The sequence below is a fragment of the Heterodontus francisci genome, chromosome 19 (assembly GCF_036365525.1).
Source record: "Heterodontus francisci isolate sHetFra1 chromosome 19, sHetFra1.hap1, whole genome shotgun sequence".
NCBI lineage: Eukaryota > Metazoa > Chordata > Chondrichthyes > Heterodontiformes > Heterodontidae > Heterodontus > Heterodontus francisci.
In genome coordinates this window covers 82,997,261-83,005,364 of record NC_090389.1, presented here as the reverse complement: position 1 = coordinate 83,005,364, position 8,104 = coordinate 82,997,261, and positions in this window count along the sequence as shown.

The window sequence follows — 8,104 nt, the reverse complement described above, 5'->3', positions numbered from 1 at the left end:
ACGTGGCACTGGGAGTAACCCAGGGATTACAAAATTTGAGGTTCTGCTTTATAATCTGCTACCTAGCTCCCTAAATTCTTGTTGCGGGACCTCATCCCTCTTTCTACCTACGTCGTTGGTACCAATGTGTACCACGACCTCTGACTGTTCACCTTCTCCCTTCAGAATGTCCTGCAGCCACTCCGAGAATCCTTGACCCAAGCACCAGGGAGGCAACATACCATCCTGGAATCTCATTTGAGGCCATAGAAACGCTTGTCTGTTCCCCTTACAATTGAATCCCTTATCAGTATGACCACCTCACTAAATGTGCTATCCATGGCGTCCTCAGCATCGCAGATGCTCCACAGTGAGTCCATCCGCAGCTCCAGCTGTGCAATCCGGTCAGCCAGTAGCTGCATCTGGACACACTTCCTGCACACATGGTCGCCAGGGACACTGGAAGTGTCCCTGATTTCCCACATAGCGCAGGAGGAGCATGTCATGGGTGCGAGCTCTCCCTCCATGACTTAGCCTTAGACTAAGCTCCTTAGTTACTCCCTTTAATTTAGAATACTAATTACGATAGGGACCTTATTCTACTCCAAACACTATCTACCTAAATTCCCTACCTTTACTTTTACTTCGGCTATTGAAAGTAGTAAAAAAGGGTAGAAATACTGACCTGTTCCCACTCACCAATCAGCTGCCTCCCCTTGCAACACATCACTGTCTGAACTGTGACGTCAGTCCTGAAACTCTCTCGCTGTCCCTTTAAGAGTCTGTGAGAGTATGCCTTGCTGGAACTCCCGCTCGCCGGTGCCTGTCTCCTCGCAGGTCCACTCGGTCTCGCCTGTGTGGGGCAGGCTTGATGGACCAGCTGGTCTTTTCCTGCCCTTCAATCTCGTATGCTCATGCATTCCCCTCCATTCTCCTCTCTTGCCTTCTGTAGGTGCTGGCACTCACTGGGATACAGCTCCACCATTGCTGGGGCCCTCTGAATCCCCACCAAAGGAATGAATCTAAACTATGGGTGACACAGCTGAGACCAGCCCTGCCCTGACTCAGTGTCCACAAACACACACATAGATTTTGTAACAGGGGCCACTGGATAGCAATTAAGAGAGAAGTCTGGTTGATGTTTTTCCTTTGCCCTGGGACAGATAAACCAAATGTGTCACTTTTGGATACAGTATATGAGTAATTTGAGACGTGGCATGTGGTGAATGTCGCTTGCTTCGGAGGAACAGGTGAGTTTGACGCATGGTTCCCCAAGCTCTCCACCACTGGGGGTTTTCCTCACCTTATGCCTGGGTCTGTTGTAGATAGCGATCAATTGCTGTGATTAGTCAACAACTCCATTATCATTGCATCATGCGACTATCAGGATGCTAGAATGGGAACTAGATGGAGCCTGGTTTTTATTTGCCTGGTAATTCCTATGTCCCTATGGAAGAAATGCAATGGTATTCCCACTAAGTGTTTCACGGTTCCTGATCATGATGGACGGGTTTGCAATTCCTATGCGTGTGTCAGCCCACACCACCCTGCCTCCAATCAGCTAACTCAGCTCAGACTCGGGGATAAAATAATGACCTTAAGTTGCTAACACACTCTGAGCTTTGTCACCGGGGAATTTGGTCGATTTACACCTTAAAGTTTAATTAACTGTTCAGTTTGTTCCATGCACTTACTTCAGAAACTACACTTAGCATTAGATTCGAGATCAACAACATTTCCAATTTCAGTGTCTCGTAAATAGTTGCTCTGAACCTGTGACATCTACAGTAAGGAATGAGGTCTGGAAACAATCACAGATGCAGTATCTCACAGGAAACATTCAATTTGATTTTGGCATAAACACGGTATTTTCTTTTGTTTACACAGAGCAGCTTTACCTCAGTTGGAACATTCAGTCAATTCTAGCTATTCTCAGAAATCTCAATTCCTGTTTACTGCATATTTCCAGCTCTCCCCCCAACTCCCCCACAAATTCCTATTCTCTTTTTGATCCAGATGAAGTGCTTTTGTTCTGGTTGCAATTTTGATGGGCACACGCTCCACGCTGGTTATTTTTAGACCCATGCAGATAATAATAGGCCTGTTAAAAATAGTGGATACTGTTGCATTGTTGGGTTTGTATTAGTAGCATTGTAGGGCCTGCTACAGAAAATCTTAGACTCTGGTAAAGGTTAACTAACAACTCTTTATTATTTATAGTTACTACATACACTCTCCGCAAGCCACCTAATCTAGCATCCTTCGTGCTGCTATACCTTCTTCTTCTCAAGTCTCTCATGTGACTGTTACATCATCAGTAGGATGGGTCTCTCTCAGTGTCTTCAGTATTAACCCTTTACATCATTATGCTACATCTACAATAGTGACATGAAGGCAGGTTCATGTTTGAAATCACTCACATTGACTGCAATGTTGACTTGAATCTAGACTGACAATTCAGCGCAATACTGAAGGAGAGCTGCACTATCTGAGGTGTCATCTTTCCAATGACATTAAACTGAGGTTACACCCCGTTTGATCTCTAAGGTGGACATAAAAGATCCCACGCCTCTATTTTGAAGAGCAGGGGGTTTCTCATCGGAGTCCTGGCCTATGCTTATACCTCAATTAATATCACTAAAAATATTATCTGGCTATTATTTCAAAGCTGCAGTGGCACCGTAAATTAGCTCCCATATTCCCCTGCACATCAGAAAAGTGCATCAATGGATTTGGGACATCCTGAGGGTGTGAAAGGCACTATAGAAATGCAAGTTCTTCCTTTATGTATCTTCTGAGATGTATAGCAACAGGGTCTATATTGAGAGCCTGATTTCTGTCTGTCTCTCAAGACTCCGTGGACTTTTGGTTGGTTTCCAATTCTGAGACAATGAAGTTGATTTCAGTGATCCTTGTACAAGTATTTTCAATTGTTTTGAGTTAACTCCTCCTCCTCCTCATCATCACTCAATCTGATCTAAACTCCACTGCTTCTGTTGGATGTTTCATTCGCTAGCACTGTAGCAGTACGTTGACCATTGAGAAAAGGATAGTGACCTCTATAGTTGGACAGATAGTGAGATGGGCTCTTCTTTTCCTTATAATAGAAAAAGAAAATTCTGGAAAACACTCAGGCAACATCTACGGAGAGAGAAACACAGCGAACGCTTCATATCCATGACCTTTAATCAAAACTCCTGTAAGTTGGAATTCATATGGAAAAAGTCGGAGCCAGAGACAGCTGCCGAGAAAAGAGATGTGGCTGTGTATTAATGGTCCATTATCCAGATGGTGGATATCTGATCAAACACAAGAAGGGAAACAGAAAGTAATGAAGGTGAACAAGGTAAAAGAGACAAATAGAACTTCTTCACAGTGGGCATTCCTGGAAGAGAAGTGGCAGTGAATTAAACACTAATTCAAAAGCAAAATACTGTGGATGCTGGAAATCAGAAATACAAACAGAGAATGCTGGAAATACTCAGCAGGTCTGGCAGCATCTGTGGCGAGAGAAACAGAGTTAACATTTCAGGCCGATGACCTTTCATCAGAACTTCGTTTTTTAATGCTTAATACCGAGATCACTTGAACTCAGGTGTATAGGAGCCCTTTGGGCTCAGTAAGGAATGGCACTTTACCTACGGTGTGCCTTTAGAAACATACAAAGGTTATCTGGTTCTGTATTGGCAGCTGCAGCTACATCTCCGCAAATTTGCTCCCTTTGCCTGCTCATGCAGCTTCCCTAGAAGATCTAATATGCGTAGTTAGGCCTGCATAAGGACAAGACTCAGTGGACAACAGAATGCATTTCTATAAAGTTACAAAGTATTTACAGGACAGTAACAGGCCATTCAGCCCATCAGGTCCATGCTGGGGTTTATGCTCCACATGAGATACAAGAAAGTAGATTGCATTTCTACTCTAAGGTCACCAAAAGCAACAACAGCAACCTGCCTTTATGGATAATGGATAATCTTTAATGGATAATCTTTATGAATATCTTTAATGATATTTTAGGACAGATGACCAAAAATGTGATCAAAGAGGAAGGTTAGGAAGATTTCAAGGATTGTCTTAAAGGAGGAGAGCACGGTAGAGAGGCAAAGAGGTTTGGGGAAGGAATTCCAGAGCTTTAGGCCCAGGCAGTCTAAAGAATGGCCACCAATGGTGGAGGACAGGAGGTCAGGGATGTGCAAGAGGCCACAACTGGAGGAGCACAGAGGGTTGTAGGAGGGTTGTAGGACTGGAGATTACAGAGATGGGATGGGAGAGGCCATGGAGGGATTTGAGTTCAAGGATGAGAATTTTTAACTCAAGACATTGATGGAGCAGGAGCCAGTGTAGGTCAGCAAGCACAGCAGTGATGTACAAATGGGACTCGGTGTGAGTTAGGATACGGGGAGCAGACTTTTGGATGAGCTCAAATTTAGGGAGGGTGAAAGATGGGATGCCGGCCGGGAGAGAGTTAGAATAGTCAGGTCTGGTGGTAATAAAGGCATGAATGAGGGTTTCAGCAGCAGATGGGCTGATGCGGGACAAAGTCAGAAGAGGTTACAGACAAAAGAGAGTTGTTAAAGTAATTTAGGGCATTTGCAGTGTCATAGTACAAGAAATGCAAACTTAAAATTGTCAAACCAAGAAGACCATTTGCATTCAGTAGTCTGACAGTTAAACCTCGCACTTTTAGATGTTTTCTTTAATATATTATGCTGTGTTTGCTTGCATTGGTGAGGGACCAAGGTTCAGACTCTAGGACAACACTGACATTCAGAAGAAAAAAATTGGATAAATTAACAGGTGGTGATCAAACACCAAACTTGGACTTTGGATTGTAAGGGAAGATAACTCTACTATTACACCAACAACTTGCATTTACATAGCACCTTTACAGGCGCTTCACAGGAACAGGACCCTCTCAAATTCACGGGCAAATTTTACAAATTTCACAGTCATAGCATTTTAAGAATCGTGAAGTTCACGATTTCACATATTTAAATCATAAACAACAAACCATGAAAATGATCTATGTAAAACAAAAAAAGGACAAAGGAGGTTTCCGGTTTCAAATGGCATTTATTGTATACTCAAAAACTATTGTAAAACGCTGACTATAAACTGGCCACATTCTTTACTCACTGAAGTCAGTAGTTGAATGTGAGTATGGAGCAACCTGCAACTGTCTCATTCTTCATTCCCTGTTTCTGCACTGTGAACTCCTGTCCGTGTTTAGACACAGCTCACTCCCCATGCTCAGTGTTTATTGGAATTATCAGACAACACCGTGCTAGCTTTGCAAGATAGGGGATTCTGCATTCCACAGAGTTCCAAAACTGCAGCACAAAGTACAATCTGCTTCTTTTGCAATGCTTTTATAATTAGAATCTCCAGTCTACAGTTCATCAAATCCACCATTAACAGGTGTATTTGTGCAGGATCAAAGATACGCACAGCTTTCAGGAACATCGCAGAAAGTTGCTGACACCTCTAAATTGCTTTTTCTTCACCACTTGACTCTTCCCCGCAGCAGTAATATTGTTTGAGCTTCTTTGCCATGCAAGAAAACACCTGTTGAGGCCAGGCATTTAATTCAGCATCTTCAGAGTATTATCCATTTGACTGTGCTTCAGCCCAGAAGAGTAAACCCTTTACTTTATTGTAAGCTTTGTCGATTGTGATGTGTCGAGATTCAAACCAAGTGATTAAATCTCTCAGTTGTGCTGCATTCTTGGCAACAAACTGAACCTCCTCATTAAGTCGAGCATTGTTTAGAAGGGTTACAATGCTGTTAAAACCTATGTTTTTGGTGTCAGGGAGAGCTCTTCTGAGAGGAAGTCTGAGTAGTATTTCAGGTGACCTGCATGATTCTGTACTGCCTGAAACCAAGAATTCAAATGTGTCGTTACTGGCGCTGGAGGAAAGGCGATGTTCTGTTCCCCAATTCCAGCCATTTCAGCCGCATTTACAATGTGTTGCCTGTATCAAAGCTTGCGGCGAGGGCAGTGTTTGAAGATCTTATTATTGTAACAGACCAGTTTGTCAACTTTACCAAACTCACATTTCCACAGCTCACTGATGTGCATTACATATAATATGGACAGTCTTAGACATTACACCTTGGAGCACAGATTTGAAAGATTTTGTCATGTACGTTCCATAGTCCCTAATGAAAGCAGTTTGTTGAAATCTGCACCATATTTTGAAACGTTTTTGATTATTGCTTGGAAAACTGTGGTGTAATTAATAGCTTTGAAGTGGATACAGTCTGTGAGTACTGTTGTTAGCTTTCCTGACTGTATCTCTTCAGCCTTACAGACATAAAATCAAACAAAACATGCAGCACATAGTTGTCTTGCTCATCGGTGGATTCATCACAAATAATTGCAAAAGACTCACATGCGTTAATCTGAGACTTCATCTCCTCACAATGTGTAGCAAAAACCTTCAGTACGTGGTCCTATCGTAGTTTATTTGCACTTGGCAGGCAATCACCATTTTGCACATTACGTTGAATGAATTCCCGCAGCTTTGGGCGATCAAGTTTTCCCAATGGTCGACACTTGCAAAAACATCCACAAGTTCCATTGTAACCAACTGACAATTTTTGGAGCTCCCTGTCGACTTCTTGAAATGAGATGAAATTGTTGCTTTTTTTTTTGCATGTTCATTTTCCAGCAGTGCAGTGTTGGATGCTCTCTTTCTGCTGCTTTCGGACTAGTGGTGCTGAACCGTTGCCCACTGTGTGATCCAATGAAACATTGCAGCTTGTCCAAAACAGTATTCCACCATCGGCATGCGGAATTTGGCTTCCAAATTCTTTCACTCGATGTGCTGCAGTAATGGTTGTGGCTGTTTTTGATTTGCTTATTCTGGCATTCTCACATGTCTGCTAACACTTGAGACTGTTTCTCCCAAAACTGCACCAGCGGCCAAACCTCATCTACCAAACAGCGAGCTGAGCCTTTTGTCAATCACTAAAACTTGCGATGTTTGTAACACGCCCAGCAATCAGCAAGGTGAGCCCTGTGTCAATGAATAAAACCAGCAAAGTTCGCAAAATGGCCGATTTCACGGCGGACCCTAGATTTCACGGTCCACGAAGCATATCTTATGGCTGTGAATTTGGTAGGGCCCTATACATAGAACACACACCACAGGAACAGGCCATTTGGCCCAATCAAATAAACTGAAAATATTGGTGGGAGCTTATTTTTGAAAACAAAACAAATTCCTGAAATGGGGTAAGGAATTCTCAACATGTCTGAAACTCCAAGCACTTAAAATAGGTGAACAATCGTTAACAGTTATAAAAGTCAGGCTCCAGTTTTGCAATGTCTCCTGAGGAGGCAAATTTTAGAAAGGGAAATGCTGTTCAAAATCGCTGACTCAACCACATAACTATTGAGGAATGCAGCTTTTTCCCAGGGTGGAAGAGTCAGTTACTAGGGGACATAGGTTTAAGGAGCGAGGGGCAAAGTTTAGAAGGGATGTGCGAGGCAAGTTTTTTTACACAGAGGGTGGTGAGTGCCTGGAATTTGCTGCCAGGGGAGGTGGTGGAAGCAGATACGATAGCGATGTCTAAGAGACATCTTGACAAATATATGAATAGGATGGGAATAGAGGGAAATGGGCCCCGGAAGTGCAGAAGGTGTTAGTTTAGGCAGGCATCAAGATCGGCGCAGGTTTGGAGGGCCGAATGGCCTGTTCCTGTGCTGTACTGTTCTTTGTTCTTTGTTCTTATGAAAATGACGCAACATAATTTTAATTCTAGGTTAATAATTGACGTGAATTTACAGCGCGTATGTGCTTAACAATTAAAGCTTATCAAAACCCTTCATGATTTTGAACACCACTATCAAATCTCCCGTTAACCTTCTCTGCTCCAAGGGGAACAATCTCAGCTTCTCCAGTCTCTCCACATAACTAAAGTCTTTCATCCCTGGTACCTTTCTAGTAAATCTCCTCTGCACCCTCTCCAAGGCCTTGATATCCTTCCTAAAATATGGTGTCCAGAATTCAACACAAGTTAAGCTGGAGCCTAACCAGTGTTTTATTACAGTTTAGCATAACTTCCTTGCTTTTGTACTCCAGGCCTCTATTTATAAAGCCAAGAATTCTGTATGAATCA